The following is a 12996-nucleotide window of genomic DNA, read 5'->3' on the forward strand; positions in this document are numbered from 1 at the left end:
GGGCTGATCCCGAACCTCCCGTAGAGACTGTTCATGGTGATTTTATAGATGAAATCCAGAGCTTTCTCCCCTTTAGCCTTAGCATCAAGCCTTTTGCTGTAGATGTCGTACACAAAACGCTTGAATGGTGATTCCTTTCTATCAAAGATATATCCACAGATCGGGTATACTTTGTAGCCCAAACTTACTGCATACTTAAGCTCCTCAGAAAAATAAACACCGAGAAATCTCCCCGTGGGGAAGATTATCGTACCATCATCCTTTTTATAAGGTAGAAGAGGCTTTTTAATATGCTTAGGACAAATTATAAAAGCTCTAATGAACCCAAACATATCATTCAACACAATCTTTGATTTCTTTGATCCTAGATCACTAACCCAGCGGGTCTTGCCTATAGGCATATCATCTAGCATAGATGAGGGGTATAGAGAATTTACATCATAATAATACAAATTCTCCCCGTATGGCTTATACACGTCCGTGTGACCACCGTAGTAGCCTTCCCTAATAAATTGAGCCTCATTATCGTCAGGAATGTAGATGCGATTATCATCATCATCCTTATAGTAAACACGTCTAAATATTTTTAGGGCCAATGCTGATATTGTTAATACTTTCAGGATATCAATCCCATACTCTTCCCAAATAATGGCTTTAGCGCGTTGCATAACAGCAGCTGTTATTAGAATATCTTGTTTAAGATAAGTTAAAGAGTCTTCCCTAATACTAGGTAGTTTATCAACGGTGACATTCTGGTGATCGAAAGATCCCTTCCCCCCCAATTCTGGGCAAAAACTATTGGCTAGATCAGCGAGCTTTACTTTCAACAGGAGGTACGAATCCATGAACGTTAAAACAAGCCTTTTATCCCCATTTTTGGATACCTTATACAGTTTTATGGAATAAATACAGTCGTTTCTCATGATGGGCTCTATATGACAGTTTTTATAACTTTTAGTTAAAAAAGAGAGTATCATAATACCGTCGAACTGAGATAAATTGTGAAAGTATACAACCATTGAACTTCCTCTTCTTTGAACATCCTTTACTATTCTATTAATCATCTCTGTGAGCATCTTTTCACTCATATCGTGAAAATCCTGGCACACTTTTGAGTAGTCATGTGCATAGAACGTCGTAATATGCTCCGCGTTAACCCGCTTTTCCATATCAACCATCATATACCCCCCTGCGTAGGGCACGTGAGTTTTGTCGACATCCGTGTCTCGTCTTTTTAATAAAAGAGTTTCTAGATCAGCAACAAAAAATAGAGTTTTGTTTTTCATTTCTGTTTTATCGACAGGGATATATGACTGATAGCGTCTTTTTGAACGTCGACCCATCTTGGGTATTTCTAAATTATTTATGTCGCTGTATTTAATAAGTGCTCCCTTCAGATAGTTCAAAGATTCATCTTTAGTTGGAATTGAAGCTTGATTCAAATCTATACTACCCTCCCTTTCTGATTATTCTATTTAATGCAAGAGTAAGGATAGACGTCTTATTCTTCAGTGTTGAGATAGAATGACTGTAGACCCTCTTCTCTCTTTTAGTTAGCCTTACTTATTTATTCCAATTCCTCAGCTGGAAACAGAACTACCAAAGGGAAGAAGACAGAAGGCAACAAAGGCGCGTATCAGCTTCAAGCATATAGAGAACTTGACTTACTCACCTACTTTAATGCCTGCTTTTTACTACTTGAAATTGAAAGCTGGCTTGGCTCTCAGACCAATTAACTTGACACCTGCTTAGCGCCCTCACTGCTACTTCTCTCATTAAGCTGCTCTCTCCTTTTATCAACTTATGAAAAAACAGCCTATTGATCTTCCGTCGCTCGCTATGGATGGTTGCAGTTGCCAAAAGGCTACCTTTTCGCACAACACTTAAATGAGTCACTGACTGGTTTTGACGTACGTAATACTTAACCTTACAATCGGCATTGCCCTTCTTCTTGCAACAGAGGATTCGTTCTCTACGCCGAAAGGACTAAGAGCTCTTATTCCGCAGCCTTTAGCACATAATGGAATTGCTCCTTCTATGCCTCCTCATCTGTCTCGCCTGCAAATCCTGCTAACAGCCTAGTCTATTAGGAAACAGCTGATTCAATTGCTAAAACTGCTGTTCGAGAAGGGACTAACGGCACTGATTTCTAGTGCTATAACAGAAACTGCCCTTAACGCGCAAATGAAAGCCCTCACAACACTCTTTACCTGCAACTGCTCCCGCTTATGGTAGTAGATAAACAGGTGGTGGACATGTATCTGCAGCCTCTGCTGCTGGTAGATTGACTGTTTTATATGGACTGAGGCTGCAACTGAGGGTAGTGCCTGAGAATGCTACTCTATTCCTGGAATTAGCCATCCCCTTCTTTGACTATTCGACCTGCTCCTCGAAGCAAGGAAGGGAATTCAGATGGCATTGAATGCCCTTTCCGCAAGAAGGATAGGAGTTGGCTTACCGCATCTACCTTCTGGATAAGGGCTGGGGCGTTAACTTAAGTACTAAAGCAGCTGGACCCTTCGTTGATTCCCCACGAAGGAATCGGAATATCGCTACTTCCCCTTACTGTCCTAAGCAGGGGAGATGGATTAAAAACCTTGTGTGAAGGAAAGGCTGTAAATGTCGTTGACCATTAATCCGGTTGAAGGACAAATGGAATGGAGAGTAAAGGAAAATAAGGTCATTCTTCTGTCTAGCTTCTGGTCGGTGCCCCTTCTCCAACTCCGCCAGCCAAGACTCTGTTACTCGAGCAGGAAAGTTTTCCGTGCGTCCTGTGTTCTCCCGGTTCTTACGTCTCTCAAGCCGGTTCACTTGCCTGGTCATTACTGGACTACCATACAAGATTCTATACTGAGCTGACCTATCAACCAGACGGACTTGAACAACTGACCTGTCTGCTATTGTTATTGCCGGGCTCAGGCGCCAGGGAAGGGATGATCAGAGAAGTCAAGTCTTGCCTTGGGTCAGAGTTCCAGTTCTCTCAGAAGAATCTCCGCTTTCCAATCCAGGTTTACGGCTTCCATAGCGTATGTCATTGGCCATTCTTGCTTCATAGACTGCGGCACCATTGATTTATGGCCCAGATCACGAAAAAGAGAAGGCCTCAAAAACGGGATGGAGCCAATGAGTAGAGTAACTAGCGGTTAGATTCGTCTTTATGCTCGTTATACGTGAACTAATCTCATTTGTTACGAATCAAACTGATTGACTCCGGTAGAATGATCCAGCGAACTCTTCCACACTGGCATCAATACTACTACTCCTCGGTGGCAGGCAGCATGCATATTGCAATTCATTCACATCTGCCATCCATCTGTCTCTCTCCTCAGCTCTACGCCGCCCTGTCCCTTAAGGAAAGGAAACTAGACTAGAAATCAGAAGAACCAAAAGAGTGCCGCAGTATTCTCATAAGATCAGATCAACGCTCATATCTCTTGCTCGAGGTTCTATCTCATTCCTTGCTGCTAGTGCTAGATAGATTCTTTTATTTGAGGATCGCATTCCTTTCCTCTTGCTCGGTCTAGTTGCAGGGTCTAGATCGCATTCATTCACTAAAGTTTGCTTTTTCTACTCACTTCTATGTGTTCATCTATTGACCTGGCCCGAGGCAATATTGAGTAGGGCTTTCATAGGTGAACTTTCCGAACTAGCTTTCCAAGTTGTTTCGTTATCTTGTGATGTGCCGGATCTCTCTTGAATAGCTCGGTTTCTTGCCTTCCGGTTTCGGTTCTAAGTTGCTGCCCATTCATTTCCTACGAATAAGGAGATATGTAAAGCCAGTCATTCTATGAAAGAGAACTTGAACTTCCATGAGGCAAGTAGTTTATCGAAGGTATGGAGAAGGGCTTCACTCGCGCCTTGGGGACTGAACTAGAGTACAGAACTAGCACTAGCTTCACTAGAGTAGAGAACTCGCTTCCTCCTTCCTTCTTTTCCATTCCTAACCTGACTATTCCAGCTTACTAGTTACCAGCGTGTATAATTTCCAGCCCTACGAACACTGAAAGAGAAGGCATAGAATCGATTCTTTGTTGGATCCACTCGGAGGTTCCTTCTGACCTTGTGTGAACACACAAAAGCTAGCGGCGCACTTTCTTGTCAACCTACCGAACCTCTCCTCTGCTCTGAACCGCACCACCAAAAGTACGGATATCCGGATCTGGTTCCATACTGGACTGGCTATATGAACTCCTCTTAGACAAACAAGGAACTAAACTATGATACGTAAGAACCTTAGCCGCCTTACCAACACGCAAGTAATATAACTATAGGTTTATTATCTTTGAAACCGGGGAGCCCATCATCATATTCAAAGAAGGATGCTTCCCACCTGGCACTACGGAACTATTGTATTGAGGAACGGGCCAATGTCATAAAATGCAATTCCTGCCTAGAAATGGACTAGACTACGTACGAACTTGGAACCCAGTGGCAGGACAGCTAGAAAAGTCCAATGGTTCAAATCCCTGTTCTCGGGGCAAGGCATCTATTCTTGAGCTCTTATGTGAGAAGGGTTTTTCTTGTTGATACCCACAAGACGACTCCACTTGTTATGAAAGTCCTCTTTTCAAAGCGAGATCACTATAAGGATAAGGATAAGGCCGGCGGGCCCTCCCAAGGGTGGGTGGGACCGACGCAAGCGATAACACTCCGCCCTTGGATTCGTTTCGCAAAGGGAGACATCTTGGCTAAACACTGACACAATCTACAAATACCACTTCCAATACAATTTGTAGAAACTCCGACTCCCGTTCAGAAAGAAATGGGACTTCCCCGAGAGGGGATTCACTACTTGATGATGGCCGAGCCAACTCATTAATGAGAGAACTCGGACAATTAAAGAAATCAGACAAAGAATATAGTTATTAGTTCTGAAAGTCCAATTTTCTCCTTTCTACTTTTCTAAAACCTAAACAAAGAGGCGTTAGCCCTGTGCTCCTATTGTTGAAGCAGCAATTCCCAATCTACAGAAAGCCCGTGCCCCAATCCAGAACAGGAACAGACAAGACAGCGCTAGCGAGGAATAGCTTTTCAGGCACTATCCAACAGATCAGATCGATTGGCTTTCAGGAAGGATATGTCTCCAGCTCTACGGCACTCTTCACTCGTTGTGGAGCGGGCAGTCTACCTCCTATATCGCTCGTTTTCTGGTTGGTAGTGACTCGAGGTGCTGGATGCGTGTTCAATGCAGCTCTATTGTCCCCTTGTCGGTAGTGGCCATTGATTGAGCTTCTGCAGTTGGTGGGCGTGGAAATTCTTCTTTTTCAGTGGAAGTTTCATAGCTAGCGAGACTAGAAGCAAAGAGCACAGTGCTAGAGCCAACAGGCATTAAGGAAAAGAGTGCTATAAGAGCGAAAGTCAAGCACAGTGCGAAGGAATGCATTTTCTTTTTAGAAGGGCAGAGAGTGGGGGAGGAATGATTCTCTGAAAAAGGGTAGGGTCCAGTTAGCTCGGAAGGTTTGACCCGGTATATTTCCCGGAAATATTTAGAGAGAAGACTCCATTCAAAAAATGCATCCTTGGTCCTAGGTCTTATTCAATTAAACCGAGAAGGGCAGGCAGGTGACGCAAGTGTAAGGTGTGACCCTCGATCTGTCTGTGAACCGGAAAGGAGGTATGGTACTCGAAATCAACTTGTTACTCTGCCTTCCTATCAACAGGAAATGGCTTGCATGGATCCAAAAATAAAACGAAAACCAACAACGTTGCAATGGGGAAGGGCGTAGCTGGTGTAAAACTAAAGCTATATCTTTTCTTCTTTGCTTGTAACAAACAGAGCTATCTAAAGCTTGAAAGTAAGCAACAGAGCTATCTATTCCAACGTATTGGTCCAACTCCACGGTTCCTCTCATCTTTCTTGTCGGAGAAAGCCTGTCTTCTGAGACATCCATTAATCAAATTTGATCAGTAACAAAAATCGTATGTAATGAAAGAAGAGTCAGCCCTTGGGGTGGGGCACGAGGGGGTCCCCTGTATGCAGGTCGCTACTTAACTTGACAAGCAGTGTTGCTGTGTAAGAGATTGTGTGGGCGCGGTTCGCGATCTCTTCTTTCCTTTCCCAACCAAATAAAGAAATGCAAAAAACGACTAATTCTAGACCAGAAGATCTTCTCATGTTGGATATCAGAAATAAAATGGGTGATCTTTCGGGAGGGAGTGCCAGTAGCACCAGTTCATCGTCTTTTTTGTCTTGCAATTCTAGTCTACACTCTCATAGTCCTTCTTCTTCAGAAGGATTCATTTCTTTTGGGACTCCCTCGTCCTCTTCCTCTGTCAATCAACCATCGCCATTAGCATCCTCTTCCTCTGTCAATCAACCCTCGCCATTAGCATCCTTTTCTGTGAACCAGCCATCCCCTTCTTCCGTGAAAGGAGTATTCTTAACGGACAGTGGTACTCCCTCTTCCTCTTCGTCCGTAAATCGGCCATCCCCAAACCCGACCGATGAAAGGGTCGTAGAATATCAAGGGGCTATACGCGAGGAAATGGCCAAATTAATGCCCGGCAGGGATCACCAAGAGATTCTAGTTGCAGCCGAACGAATACATGGGGGGAGTGCTAATATAGGATTTCTTCGATCACAGCTCCGGGATTTAGTAGCAAATGGCACTGAAAGTGAAGCCTTCAAGTACGGAATAGCTGAGCTAGCGAATGAGAATTTAGCGGCAAATTTCGCTGCGATGCATTTAGCGGAGAGTCCTTTGGATCAATTTGGCATTCACCCTCTCGCTCTCGCTCTCGGTCTCGGTTTGTTCCTATTTCTAGTTTTTCTTTTTCTTGCGCTGCGGGAAGTATGGAAAAACAGGACGAGAGCAGCATAATCGTTAGTTAGGGGTAAGAGGGGAATCTTATGTCCATATTATCTAAAAAAATATATGAGTGTTAAGCTTGTGCGCGTTGTTATTTGTTGTTTATGTGAGGCTGCATGCGCTTGTTATTTGTTGTTTATGTGAGGCTGCATGCGAATGATTAACTCGTGTCTTTATGTCCATGTGAGAAGGCTAATAAATTATCTCTTTTCTTTGGTCCGGGAAAAAGGAAGTAAGACCCTCGAGACGAGAACTACATATGGTCTGATACTGACTTCCTTGAAAAGAGGAAGACAAGTTATGTAGGCAGTAGCCGTTCCAGAAATGCAGCGGTACCACAAGTGCTCATTCATTGGTCCAACCTAGAAGCTACTTGGGAAGACTATGAATTGATTGCAAGTAAGTATCATGGACAAGGAGGATTTTTAGGAGAAAGGAGATCCTCTCTCAACCCAATAGATGCAATGTAGGAAGACTAGTATCTTTAGTCCATGGGTGTAACACCATAAGATGGGATTGATGGTAATCTATCATAAATCGTTTCCCTTTTTGTCTAGATGACGTCCCCACGGTGTCTATAATTTATGTCAACCAATAAGAAATACCCGAAAGAAGATGCGTAGGCCTTCAATCATGGTGCAATGAATATCGTAGATAGAGTGATGGAAGAAGTTCGATCTCATATAGCTAGCTGGAGTCTTTCTTTTCAAATCAAAGTGAAACGATTTTCCTTTTACGTTGAGATATTTGAATTGGATTTTCTTTCACCACTACTATCGTAACGCACAGAAAACACTGACGTTTCCGCTCGCTTTCAACCACTGCCACTTTACCTGAGCACTGTGACGCAGTCGGTCAAGTATTGAGGCTAGTATATCAAGGACTTATGAGAACTGAAAAGAAAAAAACTAGGCAAAGGAATTCTCAAAGTTCATTGAGTTAAGGGAGGACCATTCGTGGGGGGTTCGTGGAAGAGTTGGGTTCGATTCCCTTTATACGCGATGTGGCGAAAAAGACTGATTCAACGAAATATGCCTGCATTAAGATTTAAAACGTGCCGTCTACTTCCAGGAAATGTTCGGAACAGAGAACTTTCTCTAATCCAACGCCGCATTCTCCGAAGATTGAGGAACAAGAGGAGATCCATTAAAAGAAATCTTTCTCAGAGAGAAAATCTAAACAGTAACATCAAATCACAAACTACACGAAAGTTGTCCCTTTATTATGGGGATTTACCCATAAGGGAGATGCACAGAGGAAGAGAACGAACTTCATATATCCCTTTTTTACTCAATCAAGAAACAAGATCGGACGTGATTCCGGTTCGTCTCCGTTTTAGTGACACTCTTCCTCAAGCAAGGCAGCCGATAAGTCATCGAAGGGTTTGTTTGAATAATGGACTGGTAACCATTACTCATTTTAAAGTTTCCCATGGTGATCTAATATCTTTTAAAGAAAATGACGCGAGAACCCGCGGTGAAGAAATAAGGAGATCTTTCTATATCGACATATCAGTTGGAAAAATCATAGGCAAATTCCTACCGGTCAGAATCTGGAGAAGAACAAAAACAGAATGGTTCCGCTTACTCACAACTCAGAGGGGATGCCGCTTACTACTAAAATCCGGGTTTTTGCAAGAGTTGCGTTCTTATATGCAAGAAGAAGACTTAGAAAGAACAAAGAAGTTTGGATCCGCAAAAGTATGCTTAGGCAGTTCCTTCGCTGAGCACAACAGAATGAAGAGGAATTTGTTTCATTTCAAATACTTCTTCTTATGGAAAAGAAGGAAGGAGGAAGAGGAAGGGGTAGAGGAGATCCTCAAAGTTATCGAGGAAAACGAAAACCGAAAAAGAGCAATAAGCCCTTTTGTTTACACAAACAAATTATATAGAAATTCGACCTATTGCTCCGGATCCCCGTTTACTATTACTAGGAAGATAAGAATCAAAAGGATCGAACTACCTACTCATTATTCGGAGGTGAATCATAGAACACTAAAAGCTGTGGTATCTTATGGACCTAACATAGGTCACATCCCTCACGACATAAGATTGAAAGATCCAAACCTTCCTCTTCGGAGCGGAAACGGACGTGGCCAAAACATATAAAAAAAGATCGGCCTAGTCGCTCATAGGGACATATCTATCCGGATAGAGGAGAGGATAGTCTAGATCAATTTTTAGAAAAATCTCTCTCTATATAGAATAGAATAGATAGGTATCTCTGTGGATAGAGATAAAGATAGGGATCCCTCGAAATATATGGAAAAAGTGCACTTTTTTACTACTACTACTATTTCTTATTCTTAGACGAAACATCGTTTTTTCGATTTTGACTGAATTGGTCGGAGCGTAGACGAGCGAGCAGAGCCCAGGAAAGAGGTCAGATCGTCATAGAGCAGTCGACTATAAGTATAAGACTGCTGGCCTGAGAGAAGGCAGTCTCTCTCGGGAAACATGGCCCAGGGTTCTATAGTATAGTATAGTAGCCAGACTATAGGAAAATCAAGTCTCATGTTGCTCCTCAGAAAACGCGTATAGTATATAGTATATAGTATATAGTATATAGTATATAGTATATAGTATATAGTAGTAGTAGTATCATTGGCCAAAGTAAAGTCGATGGGACAAACGCTGTTCGTTAGAACTAGCATTTTGTTTTGTCATGGAATCAAGTCTATTTGTTCGAATGTTCTTTTTTTCGTTTCGTTGGAAAAACCAACGCCGACGTCAAGAATGGATCAGTCTAGTCTCCTTTCTCTTTTGGGAGCAGAGCTGAAAAAGATGGAATTGTCAAGTACGATGATATTTTTATTAACGGATAGAAAAATGCTATTATCAAGTAGTAAACCCATTATGATTGCAACTCGTGGGATGCCTGGAATCCCACTAAATCGAGAATCGGAATCGGTGGAGGATGTGCATAGGGTACTCCGAGCCCTCCCCTTATTTAGAGAAATGGAAGGTATCTTGCGTGAGAGGAACCTGAATCTCCCGTCAGTACAGGAAATAAGCGCTTTCCGTGTGAATCTATTCTCTGGTATCCGGCGTGAGAGTGCGATTGCGGACTACGACGCTTTTTGGCGCTCCTTACTCGAGGAGATTCACACACCTCAGGGACGTAGTTGTTTTGGTCAGAGAATACAAGATCTGCACGCCCGAATGTCTGCCGAGGGCAACTGGGACTACTTGATTGCCCAACAAGGCAGAGGGTATTTTGGTAACCTACCTAATCTCAACAGCCCGTTGGATCAATATCAATTTGGAATTCACCCAATTCTGGATCTGAATATTGGTGAGTACTATGTCTCATTCACAAATCTATCCTTGTCTATGTCTATGCTACTCACTCTCGGTTTGGTCTTACTTCTGACCAAAGTATTTATGGAATCGTCCGGCCAGAAACGGGGAAGAGCCCATGCTGTCGTAGAGGCCTCGTCGAGTGCTTCCGCTACGCCTAATTCTGAGGATGATGATAAGCGGAAAAAAGTGTCCCGCCAAGACGCCAATGGCAAAGAGTCAGAGCCGCCCATAAATGGGGCGCAACCTGAAGTACCATCCATTGCGTTCTTAAAGAAAAGAATTAAAACAGTTCTAAGGTCCTGTCGAGATAGGAACCCTAGGGAGAGCACATTACGCTCTACTTACGAGGATCTTCACCTTGAAACGGCGAGCGCCGAGAAGCGGGTAAAAATCGCCCAGGCCCTAGAAAATCTGTACAGGCGAAGCCAATATTTCCGGAGTAACAAAAGGCAGCAGCCCCATACCGACTTGATTATTCAAATCTGCGATTGGGAGCGTACGAAGAGGTAAAGAAATTCACTGGTGTAGGCATAGGAAACCGAGGCCCCCCAAACCCATCTACTATACGGTTGAGGTGAGGGGGGGAAAGAAGAGTGGGCATGTGGGCTTCTTTCACTGTGTCTTTTGTGAAGCAAAGGCATCGCGGCGTATCAACACCAGACTAGTTGCTGATTCAATAGCTGACTTCCTTTCAAATATGATATGATAACACATCAGCTCGGCACCCTTGTTTCCCAAACTAACTACTCATCTAGCTAGATCCGGATCAGAAATGGTAGGAACTAGATCAAGAAATACGAGACTTTTCCTTCACTGGAAACTCCCGAGCCCGAGTCATCACCCTAGCCCGACTCATCCATTGAAGCGAGCCAGGTGGCAAATCCATTAATATAACTTCTGGAATCCCAGCAATAGAGCTGGCAAGGTTGAAGTGAAGCTGGAATGGATCCGATCTTCAGTGTGGAAAGAGCTTCAATCCTCTGTAGCAAGGAAAAGCCGATCCGCTCTTGTCTTGCCTTAAATAGCTGGAAGCGAAAGCAGTTCTCGAGGAAGGAGTGCCGTAGTCTTGTTCGAAAGTCAAGTCATTCTACGAGTTTGAATCGGTTGGCTTGAAAGGAATAGGTTCAGTATATCGGTCAAAAAGAAAGTCTAGATGCACCGAACTTGTCTAGTTGTTGGAAAGGGATAGCTGGAATTCCCACTAGTCAACATGCAAATAGTATCCAACCAAGGGATCACCGAGAGAGAAAGAAGTCACTGCTAAACTAGAGAGAGAAAGAAGTCACTGCTACACTCTAGAGGTATGCGTTGCGTATGGAATCAGAAGTAGTATAGGCTTTTTCTTGCTACTAGAAAGATGGAGCCCGGTGGTCAGCGAATAGGGGTCTAGACCTAAGTAAGTATGTATGAGGGGACAGGCAAGTCACCAGCTAGCGGAGCAGCACGAATAGCTAGTCAAGAAGGCAGAGCTCTTATTTGATTCGATTCAGGCAACCTTGGCACCTTTGCAAGCTCTTCGCAACAGGTTCCAGGGAGGAATGGATACGAGTAGCAACATCGGGAGATGGAAGCTGACAGACCTCGTAATTGAAGCGGCACCAAGCTGATGAAGAACGAGGCGTGGGAATGCTATGCAAATTTCCAACCAACGGCGCCAATCGATAGAAGTTTCCTTGGCATGGGAGGAACTACTAGACTCTATCCCCTAATGGTGAGAAGCAAGGTCAAGAAGTAGGAGAGATACCAAGCCGGGCAACTTCCCCTAGTCACTACGGAACACAAAAGCCAAGGTGACCCAGAACAATGATTTCACGGATTTCTAGGAACGGATTTCGAGTTTCAGAATTGTGTGTGGTATCTTTTTTCCCCTCCTCGGAGCGCACCATGGGATGCTTTGTGAACAGCCCCCTCTGTTCAATACCGATACCTGTCAGATTCCATAGCTGATGAATCTATTTCTTTTTCCACTCTTTCCCCGTCACGCAAGACGCTTTTCTGGCACAAACCTAGTAGTTATTTGTCCTGTGCTGATCTTGGGTGAACTGATGACACTGATGCTCCAAGACCAAGAGTTTTCACAGCCAAAGCTATTGAAGCTGCTCCCTCCCATGAATCACAGCTTTCTGGACGCACTGCTTGAACACCATGGAGCAAGATAGAGAAAAAACTCCTATCCCAGTTGATCGAGCTGAACCCACCCACCGCCGGGCAGGTGCATCAGCCTCTTCTTTCTAGTTTCCGACAGGGCTACCCGCACTAGCCTCTGACCTCTACTCCAAAAAGGGAAGGTGAGGGGCTTACTTAGAGACGGGTAGATAGACTAGACCAAGAAGAAGAAAAGAAAGCGCAGCTATACTAGGTTCCACCCATACCGACCGATTGTCGCTTTGCTATCTTTTTCGAGTGCAGTGAGTCAAGTTGCTAGTTAACCTTACCGAGGCTGGCTGCTATGATGAACTCAGTTCTGTAGTAGAACGATGTTTAGATAGATGGATCGAAGGTTGCGGGGGCATGCCAGCTGTGTCGGTCGTTCCTCTACTTGTGGTTGTCTCGACTGCATTCTATTTGGTATTCCCAAGCGAATGTGAACTATTGTTCCAATCTGTAGCAGAATCCGAGATAGGCGAAGGAAGGTCAACTCCTTACACTTCAAAAGTAGAAGTCAACTCTTTGCCTTCTTGACTGCCAGCATCAAGACGAGCGGTTACCTCAGAGCAACCCTAGGAGAAGGAATCCCTGTCAGGTTTTGAATGCCCCTTTCTTTCTGCGAGTGGTTGGGTGGCCGAATACACTAAATAGGCCTTGTCAAGCTTTCAGCTAGGCTCCATAGCTCTCTTTGTAGCCAAGGAGATCCCTGAAAAAAAAGAAGAAGGCGCTCCCATTTC

General features: G+C 43.8%; 1 protein-coding gene across 1 annotated transcript in view; it reads left to right on the forward strand.

The window, feature by feature from the left end:
- The window catches only part of LOC118473875 (ATP synthase subunit a-like), a 34882-nt gene extending 24154 nt beyond the window's left edge, over positions 1 to 10728 (forward strand). Inside the window, exon 1 of the mRNA XM_035963649.1 lies at positions 1 to 10728. This exon is cut by the window's left edge and continues 24154 nt beyond it. The gene's annotated coding sequence lies outside the window, so the exon portion shown is untranslated.
- Positions 10729 to 12996: the final 2268 nt, after the last annotated feature.

The sequence above is a fragment of the Zea mays genome, unplaced genomic scaffold, assembly GCF_902167145.1.
Source record: "Zea mays cultivar B73 unplaced genomic scaffold, Zm-B73-REFERENCE-NAM-5.0 scaffold_160, whole genome shotgun sequence".
Classification (NCBI taxonomy): Eukaryota; Viridiplantae; Streptophyta; class Magnoliopsida; order Poales; family Poaceae; genus Zea; species Zea mays.